At 28.4% G+C, this 19,313-nt stretch overlaps 1 long non-coding RNA gene across 1 annotated transcript in view; it reads left to right on the forward strand.

Moving 5' to 3' along the window:
• The first annotated feature begins 257 nt into the window (after positions 1–257).
• Positions 258–19,313, forward strand: part of LOC143074918 (uncharacterized) — a 34,123-nt gene continuing 15,067 nt past the window's right edge. Inside the window, exons 1-2 of the long non-coding RNA XR_012978165.1 lie at positions 258–399; positions 1,550–1,706. This is a non-coding gene — a long non-coding RNA (uncharacterized LOC143074918). The remainder of the gene's footprint in view (positions 400–1,549; positions 1,707–19,313) is intronic.

The following is a 19,313-nucleotide window of genomic DNA, read 5'->3' on the forward strand; positions in this document are numbered from 1 at the left end:
AAGAACGTCTTAGTAATAACTGCTGGTACTTTTTTTCTGAATATTTACGATTTAATTTCTCGTGCTTCATTTTTCCCAATTTTTATTTTTCGTGCTACGTTTTTGCGATTTTTATTTCACATTTTCCTTGTTCAGTACCACCCTCAATTAACGTAGCGATTGGTTTTAATTCTAAATATACATGATACCGGGTTCTGGAAACTATGTTATCTCTGTCCATTCCGATTGGTCCTTAAAACCGGAAGTTCCCACGGCAATACTATAGAACATGGCGCAAAAAACAAATAGAAATACACAACTGTCGAGGGAAAAGGGGAGGTATGGGCTTATCAAGAATAACCCTTAGTGGAAACGTATCTTGGTTACATTAAAGACCCTTAACATGATTGAATAAAACAGGTGAGCAAAAGGGACAAGTGATATACGGGTCAAACTAAAGCTGGGATCCTGTCAAAGTACCCCTCTGGTCAAACAGTGAGAACGAACCCTGTCCTATGATCTATCAATATTTCCCATAAACAATAATATAATACATACAATACAATACGGCCGCGATACCTGAAATATAAAGTGTTCATATGCATAGTCCGTTCATAAATATAACAGTGCAGCTCAGAGTTCTGGAACACAAAAATGAAAGTGAAAGTAGAAATGAATTCTCTGATCAACACAAGAAAAGAATGAAACATGATACATAAAAACCTACCAATCTTAAATCCTACCCTTAGGCATAACAGTATGTCCAATATCAGTCTGTGCTGTTCTATTTCGATATTTTTTGCATATGTACTTAAAAAGAAGGTGTGGTATAAATATGATTGCCAATGACACAACTATCCACAAGAGACCAACATGACACAGACATTAACAACTATAGGTCACCGTACGACCTTTAACAATGAACATAGTCAGCTATAAAAGGCCCCGATATGGAAATGTAAAACAAATTAAAACGAGAAAACTAACGACCTTATTTGTATAAAAATATGAACGAAAAAACAAATATTTAACACATAAACAACCACTGAATTACAGGCTCCTGACTTGGAACAGGCACATACATAAATAATGTGGCGGGGTTAAACATGTTAGTGGGATCCCATCCCTTCCTTTAACATGCACTTATAGGTGACATCTAAGGAACTCGCCAGAGGGTTTCCTCAGGCTAAATATATGTCATCATTTATCACAGAGTAAGCCTGGATCTGGCCACACTTTACTGAAACTTACTACAACTCAGCCCAATAAAGTCCTATGAAGCAGTAAGTGTGGGTACGTGGCCACACTACACTGCGTTATACAGATAAAAGTTAACTATCTTAAGTAAAACCAGCAAACATGCAGAAGAACGATTTCTGCTGATCATATATATATATACACATGAAAATAAACTGTAAATATCGAGGAAATATTTTAAATTTTAAATTTCAGGACATTGAATTAGCTCATATTTTTATGCCGATACATATGTATAAACAAAACACTTTTAATATTCCTTTAAATGATGATTGATGTCTACCTGTGTGACTTTTATATTTTAATCTTTCAGATATATGTACTTTTGAACTGGTGGTGGAAACTCATTGATTGAGGTGCTCCTTTATTGGAGGAAGTTCTGGAATACAAGTTACAAGTTGATCAAAGATCAGGAAGATGTAAAAAAACAGTTTTAATACTTTTTATGGACAATCGGTGAACATTTTTAGGTAAGATTATGTGATTATCATTGATAAAAACAAACAAATAACATCATTAATGATCGATCGGAGGCTGTTTGTAAGTACAAGGGATAAAAAATCAACCATGTTTGTGGAATGATTTTCTCTGCACACATGCATTTCCGGTAGGCAATGTTTCAATATAAATATTGAATAATAACTAATTTTATTTAAAAAAATAATGATTTTGAGGCACATATATGTACAGATGGGTGCACTCCTAACCTGTACAGCAAGTTAACTTGATAACCAGTCATTTGGACTGGTCAAAGTTAACCTGTGACCGAATGTAGGACTGCTCTGACCAGTCCTAGGACCAAAATCTAGTTAACTTGAAAAGCGGACTTGGACCTAGGACTGTTTTTATGTCTGCCAAAAAGTTAACTTGGAAACAGGTCCGCTATTGATATAAGTTAACTTCGAACCAGTCCTGTCATAAGTTAACATAAGTTAACTTCGGAACCAGTCCTGTCATAAAGTTAACCTAAGTTAACTTGGAAACCGGTCCTGCCACAAAGTTAACTTCTGCTTGAACAAATCCGATCAAAACCAGACCTGTTCCCAAGTTAACTTTTGACTGGTCTGGTCAACACTAAGTTAACTTGTAACCAGGACCGCTCTTCGTTGATTTAAAAAAAAATATATTTTTAATATCTTTGTTTCGTAGTAGAAACATCGAAAATAAAGTAATTTGAAAATTAATACTTCCGTTTTATGAACAGGATTAAACACAAATAATTGAAAATAAGTACGCACAGAACGTAACACAAATTTATCTGTGATCTGACAATCTATCTATTATAAAAACGATCTCGGTTACAATGATAACAGGCACTGAATATATATATATATTCCGATATCAAATTCAATCATATTATGTATATTTTTGAAAATAAGTATATTTGATGTTAGGTGTATACGTCCTTGTTAGTTATACATCCTTGAACTATGCAGCTACAATCAGCAATAGTTTAATTCATTTAAATAATGACTACAAATTTTTGTTCGCCTAAATTAAGGGTGCCAGCATGTCTTCTTTTTACTCAAAATACTGATACGTAACAAAATTTCAGTAGTTTTGATACCTCCAGTTGACTTGTACAACAAAATTATTTGACCGCATCCACCAAAACTGACCATATATGCACTTTAATTTGTAAATCTATATACCTGCATAGTAAATCAGCAATATTTTTTATGTCAGGATTCAATGTATAATACAATCCTGACAATGGACAGCAAAATTGCAATATAATAACAAAAAATTTTGGTTCGCATAAATTTAGGATACCAGCATGTCCTCATTTTATTCAAAATTTTGATACGTAACAAAATTTCAGTAGTTTTGATACCTCCAGCTGACTTGTACAACAAAATTATTTGACCGCATTACCAAAACTGACCATATGTGAACTTTAAATTGTAAATCTATATACCAGCATAGTAAATCAGCCTTATTTTTAATGTCAGGATTCAATGTATAATACAATCATGACAATGGACAGCAATATTGCAATATAATAACAACAAATTTTTGTTAGCCTAAATTAAGGGTGCCAGCTTGTCCTCTTTTTACTTAAAATACTGATACGTAACAAAATTTCAGTAGTTTTGATGCCTCCAGTTGACTTGTACAACAAAATTATTTGACCGCATCCACCAAAACTGACCATATATGCACTTTAATTTGTAAATCTTTATACCAGCATAGTAAATCAGCCATATTTTTTATGTCAGGATTCAATGTATAATACAATCATGACAATGGACAGCAATATTGCAATATAATAACAACAAATTTTTGTTCGCATAAATTTAGGATACCAGCATGTCCTCATTTTATTCAAAATATTGAAACGTAACAAAATTTCAGTAGTTTTGATACCTCCAGTTGACTTGTACAACAAAATTATTTGACCGCATCCACCAAAACTGACCATATGTGCACTTTAATTTGTAAATCTATATACCCGCATCGTTAATCAGCCATATTTTTTATGTCAGGATTCAATGTATAATACAATCATGACAATGGACAGCAAAATTGCAATATAATAACAAAAAATTTTGGTTCGCATAAATTTAGGATACCAGCATGTCCTCTTTTTACTTAAAATACTGATACGTAACAAAATTTCAGTAGTTTTGATACCTCCAGTTGACTTGTACAACAAAATTATTTGACCGCATCCACCAAAACTGACCATATGTGCATTTTAATTTGTAAATCTATATACCCGCATAGTTAATCAGCCCTATTTTTTATGTCAGGATTCAATGTATAATACAATCATGACAATGGACAGCAAAATTGCAATATAATAACAAAAAATTTTGGTTTGCATAAATTTAGGATACCAGCATGTCCTCATTTTATTCAAAATATTGAAACGTAACAAAATTTCAGTAGTTTTGATACCTCCAGTTGACTTGTACAACAAAATTATTTGACCGCATCCACCAAAACTGACCATATGTGCACTTTAATTTGTAAATCTATATACCCGCATAGTTAATCAGCCATATTTTTTATGTCAGGATTCAATGTATAATACAATCATGACAATGGACAGCAAAATTGCAATATAATAACAAAATATTTTGGTTTGCATAAATTTAGGATACCAGCATGTCCTCATTTTATTTAAAATATTGATACGTAACAAAATTTCAGTAGTTTTGATACCTCCAGCTGACTTGTACAACAAAATTATTTGACCACATTACCAAAACTGACCATATGTGAACTTTAAATTGTAAATCTATATACCAGCATAGAAAATCAGCCTTATTTTTAATGTCAGGATTTAATGTATAATACAATCATGACAATGGACAGCAATATTGCAATATAATAACAACAAATTTGTGTTCGCCTAAATTAAGGGTATAAGCATGTCCTCTTTTTACTCAAAATACTGATACGTAACAAAATTTCAGTAGTTTTGATGCCTCCAGTTGACTTGTACAACAAAATTATTTGACCGCATCCACCAAAACTGACCATATATGCACTTCAATTTGTAAATCTATATACCAGCATAGTAAATCAGCAATATTTTTTATGTCAGGATTCAATGTATAATACAATCCTGACAATGGACAGCAAAATTGCAATATAATAACAAAAAATTTTGGTTCGCATAAATTTAGGATACCAGCATGTCCTCATTTTATTCAAAATTTTGATACGTAACAAAATTTCAGTAGTTTTGATACCTCCAGCTGACTTGTACAACAAAATTATTTGACCGCATTACCAAAACTGACCATATGTGAACTTTAAATTGTAAATCTATATACCAGCATAGTAAATCAGCCTTATTTTTAATGTCAGGATTCAATGTATAATACAATCATGACAATGGACAGCAATATTGCAATATAATAACAACAAATTTTTGTTAGCCTAAATTAAGGGTGCCAGCATGTCCTCTTTTTACTTAAAATACTGATACGTAACAAAATTTCAGTAGTTTTGATGCCTCCAGTTGACTTGTACAACAAAATTATTTGACCGCATCCACCAAAACTGACCATATATGCACTTTAATTTGTAAATCTATATACCAGCATAGTAAATCAGCCATATTTTTTATGTCAGGATTTAATGTATAATACATGTGATCATGACAATGGACAGCAATATTGCAATATAATAACAACAAATTTTTGTTCACATAAATTTAGGATACCAGCATGTCCTCATTTTATTCAAATATTGAAACGTAACAAAATTTCAGTAGTTTTGATACCTCCAGTTGACTTGTACAACAAAATTATTTGACTGCATCCACCAAAACTGACCATATGTGCACTTTAATTTGTAAATCTTTATACCCGCATCGTTAATCAGCCATATTTTTTATGTCAGGATTCAATGTATAATACAATCATGACAATGGACAGCAAAATTGCAATATAATATAACAAAAAATTTTGGTTCGCATAAATTTAGGATACCAGCATGTCCTCTTTTTACTTAAAATACTGATACGTAACAAAATTTCAGTAGTTTTGATACCTCCAGTTGACTTGTACAACAAAATTATTTGACCGCATCCACCAAAACTGACCATATGTGCATTTTAATTTGTAAATCTATATACCCGCATAGTAAATCAGCCCTATTTTTTATGTCAGGATTCAATGTATAATACAATCATGACAATGGACAGCCAAATTGCAATATAATAACAAAAAATTTTGGTTTGCATAAATTTAGGATACCAGCATGTCCTCATTTTATTCAAAATATTGATACGTAACAAAATTTCAGTAGTTTTGATACCTCCAGCTGACTTGTACAACAAAATTTTTGACCACATTACCAAAACTGACCATATGTGAACTTTAAATTGTAAATCTATATACCAGCATAGAAAATCAGCCTTATTTTTAATGTCAGGATTCAATGTATAATACAATCATGACAATGGACAGCAATATTGCAATATAATAACAACAAATTTTTGTTAGCCTAATTAAATTAAGGGTGCCAGCATGTCCTCTTTTTACTTAAAATACTGATACGTAACAAAATTTCAGTAGTTTTGATGCCTCCAGTTGACTTGTACAACAAAATTATTTGACCGCATCCACCAAAACTGACCATATATGCACTTTAATTTGTAAATCTTTATACCAGCATAGTAAATCAGCCATATTTTTTATGTCAGGATTCAATGTATAATACAATCATGACAATGGACAGCAATATTGCAATATATAACAACAAATTTTGATTCGCATAAATTTAGGATACCAGCATGTCCTCATTTTATTCAAAATATTGAAACGTAACAAAATTTCAGTAGTTTTGATACCTCCAGTTGACTTGTACAACAAAATTATTTGACCGCATCCACCAAAACTGACCATATGTGCACTTTAATTTGTAAATCTTTATACCCGCATCGTTAATCAGCCATATTTTTTATGTCAGGATTCAATGTATAATACAATCATGACAATGGACAGCAAAATTGCAATATAATAACAAAAAATTTTGGTTCGCATAAATTTAGGATACCAGCATGTCCTCTTTTTACTTAAAATACTGATACGTAACAAAATTTCAGTAGTTTTGATACCTCCAGTTGACTTGTACAACAAAATTATTTGACCGCATCCACCAAAACTGACCATATGTGCATTTTAATTTGTAAATCTATATACCCGCATAGTTAATCAGCCCTATTTTTTATGTCAGGATTCAATGTATAATACAATCATGACAATGGACAGCCAAATTGCAATATAATAACAAAAAATTTTGGTTTGCATAAATTTAGGATACCAGCATGTCCTCATTTTATTCAAAATATTGATACGTAACAAAATTTCAGTAGTTTTGATACCTCCAGTTGACTTGTACAACAAAATTATTTGACTGCATCCACCAAAACTGACCATATGTGCACTTTAATTTGTAAATCTTTATACCCGCATCGTTAATCAGCCATATTTTTTATGTCAGGATTCAATGTATAATACAATCATGACAATGGACAGCAAAATTGCAATATAATATAACAAAAAATTTTGGTTCGCATAAATTTAGGATACCAGCATGTCCTCTTTTTACTTAAAATACTGATACGTAACAAAATTTCAGTAGTTTTGATACCTCCAGTTGACTTGTACAACAAAATTATTTGACCGCATTAACCAAACGTGACCATATGTGCATTTTAATTTGTAAATCTATATACCCGCATAGTAAATCAGCCCTATTTTTTATGTCAGGATTCAATGTATAATACAATCATGACAATGGACAGCCAAATTGCAATATAATAACAAAAAATTTTGGTTTGCATAAATTTAGGATACCAGCATGTCCTCATTTTATTCAAAATATTGATACGTAACAAAATTTCAGTAGTTTTGATACCTCCAGCTGACTTGTACAACAAAATTATTTGACCACATTACCAAAACTGACCATATGTGAACTTTAAATTGTAAATCTATATACCAGCATAGAAAATCAGCCTTATTTTTAATGTCAGGATTCAATGTATAATACAATCATGACAATGGACAGCAATATTGCAATATAATAACAACAAATTTTTGTTAGCCTAATTAAATTAAGGGTGCCAGCATGTCCTCTTTTTACTTAAAATACTGATACGTAACAAAATTTCAGTAGTTTTGATGCCTCCAGTTGACTTGTACAACAAAATTATTTGACCGCATCCACCAAAACTGACCATATATGCACTTTAATTTGTAAATCTATATACCAGCATAGTAAATCAGCCATATTTTTTATGTCAGGATTCAATGTATAATACAATCATGACAATGGACAGCAATATTGCAATATAATAACAACAAATTTTGGTTCGCATAAATTTAGGATACCAGCATGTCCTCATTTTATTCAAAATATTGAAACGTAACAAAATTTCAGTAGTTTTGATACCTCCAGTTGACTTGTACAACAAAATTATTTGACCGCATCCACCAAAACTGACCATATGTGCACTTTAATTTGTAAATCTTTATACCCGCATCGTTAATCAGCCATATTTTTTATGTCAGGATTCAATGTATAATACAATCATGACAATGGACAGCAAAATTGCAATATAATAACAAAAAATTTTGGTTCGCATAAATTTAGGATACCAGCATGTCCTCTTTTTACTTAAAATACTGATACGTAACAAAATTTCAGTAGTTTTGATACCTCCAGTTGACTTGTACAACAAAATTATTTGACCGCATCCACCAAAACTGACCATATGTGCATTTTAATTTGTAAATCTATATACCCGCATAGTTAATCAGCCCTATTTTTTATGTCAGGATTCAATGTATAATACAATCATGACAATGGACAGCCAAATTGCAATATAATAACAAAAAATTTTGGTTTGCATAAATTTAGGATACCAGCATGTCCTCATTTTATTCAAAATATTGATACGTAACAAAATTTCAGTAGTTTTGATACCTCCAGCTGACTTGTACAACAAAATTATTTGACCACATTACCAAAACTGACCATATGTGAACTTTAAATTGTAAATCTATATACCAGCATAGAAAATCAGCCTTATTTTTAATGTCAGGATTCAATGTATAATACAATCATGACAATGGACAGCAATATTGCAATATAATAACAACAAATTTTTGTTCACCTAAATTAAGGGTGCCAGCATGTCCTCTTTTTACTTAAAATACTGATACGTAACAAAATTTCAGAAGTTTTAATGCCTCCAGTTGACTTGTACAACAAAATTATTTGACCGCATCCACCAAAACTGACCATATATGCACTTTAATTTGTAAATCTATATACCCGCATAGTAAATCAGCCATATTTTTGATGTCAGGATTCAATGTATAATACAATCATCACAATGGACAGCAATATTGCAATATAATAACAACAAATTTTGGTTCGCATAAATTTAGGATACCAGCATGTCCTCATTTTATTCAAAATATTGATCTTATCAAAATTTCAGTAGTTTTGATACCTCCAGTTGACTTGTACAACAAAATTATTTGACCACATCCACCAAAACTGACCATTTGTGCACTTTAATTTGTAAATCTATATACCCGCATAGTTAATCAGCCATATTTTTTATGCCAGAATCAATGTATAATACAATCATGACAATGGACAGCAATATTGCAATATAATAACAACAAATTTTTGTTCACATAAATTTATAATACCAGCATGTCCTCATTTTATTCAAAATATTGATACGTAACTAAATTTCAGTAGTTTTGATACCTCCAGCTGACTTGTACAACAAAATTATTTGACCGCATTACCAAAACTGACCATATGTGCACTTTAATTTGTAAATCTATATACACCATGGCATACCCGCATAGTATTAATCAGCCATATTTTTTATGTCAGGAATCATTGTATAATATAATCATGACAATGGACAGCAATATTGCAATTTAATAACAACAAATTTTTGTTCGCATAAATTTAGGATACCAGCGTGTCCTCCTTTTATTCAAAATATTGATACGTAACAAAATTTCAGTAGTTTTAATACCTCATGCTGACTTGGAAAACAAAACTATTTGACCAAAACTGATCATATGTGCACTTTTATTTGCAAATCTATATACCCGAATACCATTGTACCGAGCGCCTTAATGTCTTCTCCTGGCGCTCCTGTTCACATTTTAGTAGGACCGTAAATGTAGACGTAATCAATAATATTAGAAAACCATTAATGCAAAAAATATTCTGAATAAATTGAGAATGTCAGAATTTCATCTCTTTATTTATAATAACAGTCACATCATATATAGGAGTTCATGATGGTGTACGTGTAAAACAAAACTATTATGCCACATCATCAAAGTACCAACGAATCCGTACCAACACTGACATGTCTGAATTCATTTGTACTATTTACAATGATTTAATAAAAAAAAAGTATACGAGGTTCTCTTCTTGGAATCTATTATGTCGGTTGATTGATTTTGTTTATAGTTAAACGTCAAGTGGCAACTGTTTCATTTAAGTGCGCATTGAGTATAATTTTAGGACGTCTCATATAAATAGATCGGCAATGACAAATCTCTCGATTTATCACTGAACTAGTATATATTTGTTTATGGGCCAGCTGAAGGACGCCTCCGGGTGCGGGAATTTCTCGCTACATTGAAGACCTGTTGGTGACCTTCTGCTGTTGTTTTTTATTTGGTCGGGTTGTTGTCTCTTTGACACATTCCCCATTTCCATTCTCAATTTATTTCTAAAAAATTGAGTCGGACAGCAAATTTTTTTTACCAAGATTATTTAAATTCTTGAATTGACAGGAGATTGTACTACATTTACTATCTTAATCAATCTGAAATGCAAATTCTAGGTTTTATGACAACGATTATTTTTATTTTTGAACTGAGGCAATACACAAACTACATGAGATGTATAATTTGATTTAAATCAAAGGGTTGTTAAAAAAAGTTATAAATTAAATTTTTAAGTGTACTATATGGGTTAGTTGGAACATCAAATTCTTGTTTTTTGATTTGACAAGAATATTAATAAAATAAAAGAAGTGTCACTTTCATTGAGGTCAATGTAAATCATACACACCTGACTCTTGTAAAACTTTCAATTTTGTAAAAGTATTCCTCTGTATTTTCCACAAAAAAAACAGAATTGTAATGTCTTTGTATAATTTTCTAATAAAATAGAAAATATTAGCATGTATTTTTTATGCCACATCAATATATTAATTTCTGAACTTAAATTTCTTCTCATTTATGTCTAACAAACCAATCTGAAGTTAGAAAGTAATCAATTATTAGACCAGTTAAAAAATGTATAGATCTATTCTTTAATTCTTTTGTTTCATATAATAATTAACTTTTTTTAAATATTCAAATGTGTTATTTTAACCCAATTAGTATGAGTGTGAATTTATTTACTCAAAGGTCCTTTTATCTCTTAATTAGCCATAAACAATCACAAAAAGAATGAAAAATCAAGGTAGATAATTATTTGGATTAAAAATAAAACATATGAAATTAAAGGGAATATAATTAAATTCTTTTAAGTGATTATTTGTTTTGATAAGTAATTTGTGCATCTTTGTGATTGTAAATGGCTAATCAAGAGATAAAAGGGCTATTTGAGTTGAAGAACTCATACTCATACTCATACTCATTAGGTTAAATAAACACATAAGCATATATATAAAATGTTCATTTTAATATGAAAAATAAAAAAGAATTAAAGAATAGCTATGGATAAGGTAAACTTTTCATTATTGTAACTATACTATATTATATATTTAAAATATTATGTAAAATTGAGAATGGAAATGGGGAATGTGTCAAAGAGAACAACCCGACAAATAAAAAAACAACAGCAGAAGGTCACCAACAGGTGTGTTTATATAAAAAAATAATAATATTAAAATAGGTATCAATACGTACCAGGATTATAATTTAATGATTTTTTAATTTATGATTTAATGATTTTTTAATTTATAATTTATTATAATTTATAATTATAATTAAAACACCTGCAATATAAACATATTGTAAGTTTTGTATTTACCAATTGTGTCGTGTTTTGTGATTAAGATTTAGAAAACCAGTTTTCCACTCATTTACAATATTATTCTACTCTTAAGCTATTAAAATAGTAAGTAAACCTAAGCTTACTGAATCCCATGTCAATTAGTTATTTGTTGTATTGCTGTAAAATTTAAGAATTAAAGTTATCTTGGTATAAAAAAGGTAGGATTTGCAATTCGGACAAAATAGAGATATTACACTTTAATTTTTTTAATAACTTTTTCAAATCAACTTGGATTTTCATCAAACTATGTAGGTATCTTACATATATATTAAGCTTAATGAATCCAATGTCATTTAGTTTTTTGTTGTATTGCTGAAAATGAAAAATTTAAAAATTAAATTAATCTAGGTCAAAAAAGCTAGAATTTGCAGTTTGAACAAAATAGAGATAGTACACTTTAATTTTTTTAATAACTTTTTCAAATCAACTTGAATTTTCATCACACTACTTAAGTATCTTAGATATATATTAAGCTTACTGAATCCCATGTCATTTAGTTGTTTTTTTTTATTGCTGAAAAATTTAAAAATTAAATTAATCTAGGTAAAAAAAGCTAGAATTTGCAGTTCGAACAAAATAGAGATAGTACACTTTAATTTTTTTAATAACTTTTTCAAATCAACTTGAATGTTCATCAAACTATGCAGCTACCTTACATTTATATTAAGCTTACTGAATCCCATGTCAATTAGTTTTTTTGTTGTATTGCTGTAAAATTTAAGAATTAAAGTTATCTTGGTATAAAAAAGCTAGGATTTGCAATTCGGACAAAATAGAGATATTACACTTTAATTTTTTTAATAACTTTTTCAAATCAACTTGGATTTTTATCAAACTATGTAGGTATCTTAGATATATATTAAGCTTACTGAATCCCATGTCATTGAGTTTTTTGTTGTATTGCTGTCAAATTTAAAAATTAAATTAATCTAGGTCAAAAAAGCTAGAATTTGCAGTTCGAACAAAATAGAGATAGTACACTTTAATTTTTTTAATAACTTTTTCAAATCAACTTGGATTTTCATCAAACTATGTAGGTATCTTAGATATATATTAAACTTAATGAATCCAATGTCATTTAGTTTTTTGTTGTATTGCTGAAAATGAAAAATTTAAAAATTAAATTAATCTAGGTCAAAAAAGCTAGAATTTACAATTCGGACAAAATAGAGATATTACACTTTAATTTTTTTAATAACTTTTTCAAATCAACTTGGATTTTCATCAAACTATGTAGGTATCTTAGATATATATTAAGCTTACTGAATCCCATCTCATTGAGTTTTTGTTGTATTGCTGTAAAATTTAAAAATTAAATTACTCTAGGTCAAAAAAGCTAGAATTTGCAGTTCGAACAAAATAGAGATAGTACACTTTAATTTTTTTAATAACTTTTTCAAATCAACTTGAATGTTCTTCAAACTATGCGGCTATCTTACATATATATTAAGCTTACTGAATCCCATGTCAATTCGTTATTTGTTGTATTGCTGAAAAATTTAAGAATTTAAAGTTATCTTGGTATAAAAAAGCTAGGATTTGCAATTCGGACAAAATAGAGATAGTACACTTTAATTTTTTTAATAACTTTTTCAAATCAACTTGGATTTTCATCAAACTATGTAGGTATCTTAGATATATATTAAGCTTACTGAATCCCATGTCATTTAGTTTTTTGTTGTATTGCTGTAAAATTTTAAAATTAAATTACTCTAGGTCAAAAAAGATAGAATTTGCAGTTCGAACAAAATGGACATAGTACACTTTATTTTTTTTAATAACTTTTTCAAATCAACTTGGATGTTCATCAAACTATGCAGCTATCTAACATATATATTAAGCTTAATGAATCCCATTTCATTTAGTTTTTTGTTGTATTGCTGTAAAATTTAAAAATTAAATTACTCTGGGTCAAAAATGCTAGAATTTGCAGTTCGAACAAAATGGACATAGTACACTTTAATTTTTTTAATAACTTTTTCAAATCAACTTGGATGTTCATCAAACTATGCAGCAATCTTACATATATATTAAGCTTACTGAATCCCATGTCAATTTGTTATTTGTTGTATTGCTGTAAAATTTAAGAATTAAGGTTATCTTGATATAAAAAAGCTAGGATTTGCAATTCGGACAAAATAGAGATATTACACTTTAATTTTTTTAATAACTTTTTCAAATCAACTTGGATTTTTATCAAACTATGTAGGTATCTTAGATATATATTAAGCTTACTGAATCCCATGTCATTGAGTTTTTTGTTGTATTGCTGTAAAATTTAAAAATTAAATTAATCTAGGTCAAAAAAGCTAGAATTTGCAGTTCGAACAAAATAGAGATAGTACACTTTAATTTTTTTAATAACTTTTTCAAATCAACTTGGATTTTCATCAAACTATGTAGGTATCTTAGATATATGTTAAACTTAATGAATCCAATGTCATTTAGTTTTTTGTTGTATTGGTGAAAATGAAAAATTTAAAAATTAAATTAATCTAGGTCAAAAAAGCTAGAATTTGCAATTCGGACAAAATAGAGATAGTACACTTTAATTTTTTTAATAACTTTTTCAAATCAACTTGGATTTTCATCAAACTATGTAGGTATCTTAGATATATATTAAGCTTACTGAATCCCATGTCATTGAGTTTTTTGTTGTATTGCTGTAAAATTTAAAAATTAAATTAATCTAGGTCAAAAAAGCTAGAATTTGCAGTTCGAACAAAATAGAGATAGTACACTTTAATTTTTTTAATAACTTTTTCAAATCAACTTGGATGTTCATCAAACTATGCAGCTATCTTACATATATATTAAGCTTACTGAATCCCATGTCAATTTGTTATTTGTTGTATTGCTGTAAAATTTAAGAATTAAGGTTATCTTGATATAAAAAAACTAGGATTTGCAATTCGGACAAAATAGAGATATTACACTTTAATTTTTTTAATAACTTTTTCAAATCAACTTGGATTTTTATCAAACTATGTAGGTATCTTAGATATATATTAAGCTTACTGAATCCCATGTCATTGAGTTTTTTGTTGTATTGCTGTAAAATTTAAAAATTAAATTAATCTAGGTCAAAAAAGCTAGAATTTGCAGTTCGAACAAAATAGAGATAGTACACTTTAATTTTTTTAATAACTTTTTCAAATCAACTTGGATTTTCATCAAACTATGTAGGTATCTTAGATATATATTAAACTTAATGAATCCAATGTCATTTAGTTTTTTGTTGTATTGCTGAAAATGAAAAATTTAAAAATTAAATCAATCTAGGTCAAAAAAGCTAGAATTTGCAATTCGGACAAAATAGAGATATTACACTTTAATTTTTTTAATAACTTTTTCAAATCAACTTGGATTTTCATCAAACTATGTAGGCATCTTAGATATATATTAAGCTTACTGAATCCCATGTCATTGAGTTTTTTGTTGTATTGCTGTAAAATTTAAAAATTAAATTAATCTAGGTCAAAAAAGCTAGAATTTGCAGTTCGAACAAAATAGAGATAGTACACTTTAATTTTTTTAATAACTTTTTCAAATCAACTTGGATGTTCATCAAACTATGCAGCTATCTTACATATATATTAAGCTTACTGAATCCCATGTCAATTAGTTATTTGTTGTATTGCTGTAAAATTTAAGAATTAAAGTTATCTTGGTATAAAAAAGGTAGGATTTGCAATTCGGACAAAATAGAGATATTACACTTTAATTTTTTTAATAACTTTTTCAAATCAACTTGGATTTTCATCAAACTATGTAGGTATCTTAGATATATATTAAGCTTACTGAATCCCATGTCATTTAGTTTTTTGTTGTATTGCTGTAAAATTTAAAAATTAAATTACTCTAGGTCAAAAAAGCTAGAATTTGCAGTTCGAACAAAATAGAGATAGTACACTTTAATTTTTTTAATAACTTTTTCAAATCAACTTGAATGTTCTTCAAACTATGCGGCTATCTTACATATATATTAAGCTTACTGAATCCCATGTCAATTCGTTATTTGTTGTATTGCTGAAAAATTTAAGAATTTAAAGTTATCTTGGTATAAAAAAGCTAGGATTTGCAATTTGAACAAAATAGAGATAGTACACTTTAATTTTTTTAATAACTTTTTCAAATCAACTTGGATTTTCATCAAACTATGTAGGTATCTTAGATATATATTAAGCTTACTGAATCCCATGTCATTTAGTTTTTTGTTGTATTGCTGTAAAATTTTAAAATTAAATTACTCTAGGTCAAAAAAGCTAGAATTTGCAGTTCGAACAAAATGGACATAGTACACTTTATTTTTTTTAATAACTTTTTCAAATCAACTTGGATGTTCATCAAACTATGCAGCTATCTAACATATATATTAAGCTTACTGAATCCCATGTCATTTAGTTTTTTGTTGTATTGCTGTAAAATTTAAAAATTAAATTACTCTAGGTCAAAAAAGCTAGAATTTGCAGTTCGAACAAAATAGAGATAGTACACTTTAATTTTTTTAATAACTTTTTCAAATCAACTTGAATGTTCTTCAAACTATGCGGCTATCTTACATATATATTAAGCTTACTGAATCCCATGTCAATTCGTTATTTGTTGTATTGCTGAAAAATTTAAGAATTTAAAGTTATCTTGGTATAAAAAAGCTAGGATTTGCAATTCGGACAAAATAGAGATAGTACACTTTAATTTTTTTAATAACTTTTTCAAATCAACTTGGATTTTCATCAAACTATGTAGGTATCTTAGATATATATTAAGCTTACTGAATCCCATGTCATTTAGTTTTTTGTTGTATTGCTGTAAAATTTTAAAATTAAATTACTCTAGGTCAAAAAAGCTAGAATTTGCAGTTCGAACAAAATGGACATAGTACACTTTATTTTTTTAATAACTTTTTCAAATCAACTTGGATGTTCATCAAACTATGCAGCTATCTAACATATATATTAAGCTTAATGAATCCCATTTCATTTAGTTTTTTGTTGTATTGCTGTAAAATTTAAAAATTAAATTACTCTGGGTCAAAAAAGCTAGAATTTGCAGTTCGAACAAAATGGACATAGTACACTTTAATTTTTTTAATAACTTTTTCAAATCAACTTGGATGTTCATCAAACTATGCAGCAATCTTACATATATATTAAGCTTACTGAATCCCATGTCAATTTGTTATTTGTTGTATTGTTGTAAAATTTAAGAATTAAAGTTATCTTGGTATAAAAAAGCTAGGATTTGCAATTCGGACAAAATAGAGATAGTACACTTTAATTTTTTTAATAACTTTTTCAAATCAACTTGGATTTTCATCAAACTATGTAGGTATCTTAGATATATATTAAGCTTAATGAATCCAATGTCATTTAGTTTTTTGTTGTATTGCTGAAAATGAAAAATTTAAAAATTAAATTAATCTAGGTCAAAAAAGCTAGAATTTGCAATTCGGACAAAATAGAGATATTACACTTTAATTTTTTATTAACTTTTTCAAATCAACTTGGATTTTCATCAAACTATGTAGGTATCTTAGATATATATTAAGCTTACTGAATCCCATGTCATTTAGTTTTTTGTTGTATTGCTGTAAAATTTAAAAGTTAAATTACTCTAGGTCAAAAAAGCTAGAATTTGCAGTTCGAACAAAATAGAGATAGTACACTTTAATTTTTTTAATAACTTTTTCAAATCAACTTGGATGTTCTTCAAAGTATGCAGCTATCTTACATATATATTAAGCTTACTGAATCCCATGTCAATTAGTTATTTGTTGTATTGCTGTAAAATTTAAGAATTGAAGTTATCTTGGTATAAAAAAGCTAGGATTTGCAATTCGGACAAAATAGAGATAGTACACTTTCATTTTTTTAATTACTTTTTCAAATCAACTTGAATTTTCATCAAACTATGTAGGTATCTTAGATATATATTAAGCTTACTGAATCCCATGTCATTTAGTTTTTTGTTGTATTGCTGAAAAATTTAAAAATTAAATTACTCTAGGTCAAAAAAGCTAGAATTTGCAGTTCGAACAAAATAGAGATAGTACACTTTAATTTTTTTAATAACTTTTTCAAATCAACGTGAATGTTCTTCAAACTATGCGGCTATCTTACATATATATTAAGCTTACTGAATCCCATGTCAATTCGTTATTTGTTGTATTGCTGAAAAATTTAAGAATTTAAAGTTATCTTGGTATACAAAAGCTAGGATTTGCAATTCGGACAAAATAGAGATAGTACACTTTAATTTGTTTAATAACTTTTTCAAATCAACTTGGATTTTCATCAAACTATGTAGGTATCTTAGATATATATTAAGCTTAATGAATCCCATGTCATTTAGTTTTTTGTTGTATTGCTGTAAAATTTTAAAATTAAATTACTCTAGGTCAAAAAAGCTAGAATTTGCAGTTCGAACAAAATAGAGATAGTACACTTTAATTTTTTTAATAACTTTTTCAAATCAACTTGGATTTTCATCAAACTATGTAGGTATCTTAGATATATATTAAACTTAATGAATCCAATGTCATTTAGTTTTTTGTTGTATTGCTGAAAATGAAAAATTTAAAAATTAAATTAATCTAGGTCAAAAAAGCTAGAATTTGCAATTCGGACAAAATAGAGATATTACACTTTAATTTTTTTAATAACTTTTTCAAATCAACTTGGATTTTCATCAAACTATGTAGGTATCTTAGATATATATTAAGCTTACTGAATCCCATGTCATTGAGTTTTTTGTTGTATTGCTGTAAAATTTAAAAAATAAATTAATCTAGGTCAAAAAAGCTAGAATTTGCAGTTCGAACTAAATAGAGATAGTACACTTTAATTTTTTTAATAACTTTTTCAAATCAACTTGGATGTTCTTCTAAGTATGCAGCTAGCTTACATATATATTAAGCTTACTGAATCCCATGTCAATTAGTTATTTGTTGTATTGCTGTAAAATTTAAGAATTAAAGTTATCTTGGTATAAAAAAGCTAGGATTTGCAATTCGGACAAAATAGAGATAGTTACCCTAACCCTAACCCTAACTTAATAACTTTTTCAAATCAACTTGGATTTTCATCAAACTATGTAGGTATCTTAGATATATATAAAGCTTACGGAATCCCATGTCATTTAGTTTTTTGTTGTATTGCTGAAAAATTTTAAAATTAAATTAATCTAGGTCAAAAAAGCTAGAATTTGCATTTCGAACAAAATGGACATAGTACACTTTAATTTTTTTAATAACTTTTTCAAATCAACTTGGATTTTCATCAAACTATGTAGGTATCTTAAATATATATTAAGCTTACTGAATCCCATGTCAATTAGTTATTTGTTGTATTGCTGTAAAATTAAAGAATTAAGTTATCTTGGTATAAAAAAGCTAGGATTTGCAATTCGGACAAAATAGAGATAGTACACTTTAAATTTTTTAATAACTTTTTCAAATCAACTTGGATTTTCATCAAACTATGTAGGTATCTTAGATATAT

This window comes from Mytilus galloprovincialis, chromosome 5 (assembly GCF_965363235.1).
Source record: "Mytilus galloprovincialis chromosome 5, xbMytGall1.hap1.1, whole genome shotgun sequence".
Taxonomy (NCBI): Eukaryota; Metazoa; Mollusca; class Bivalvia; order Mytilida; family Mytilidae; genus Mytilus; species Mytilus galloprovincialis.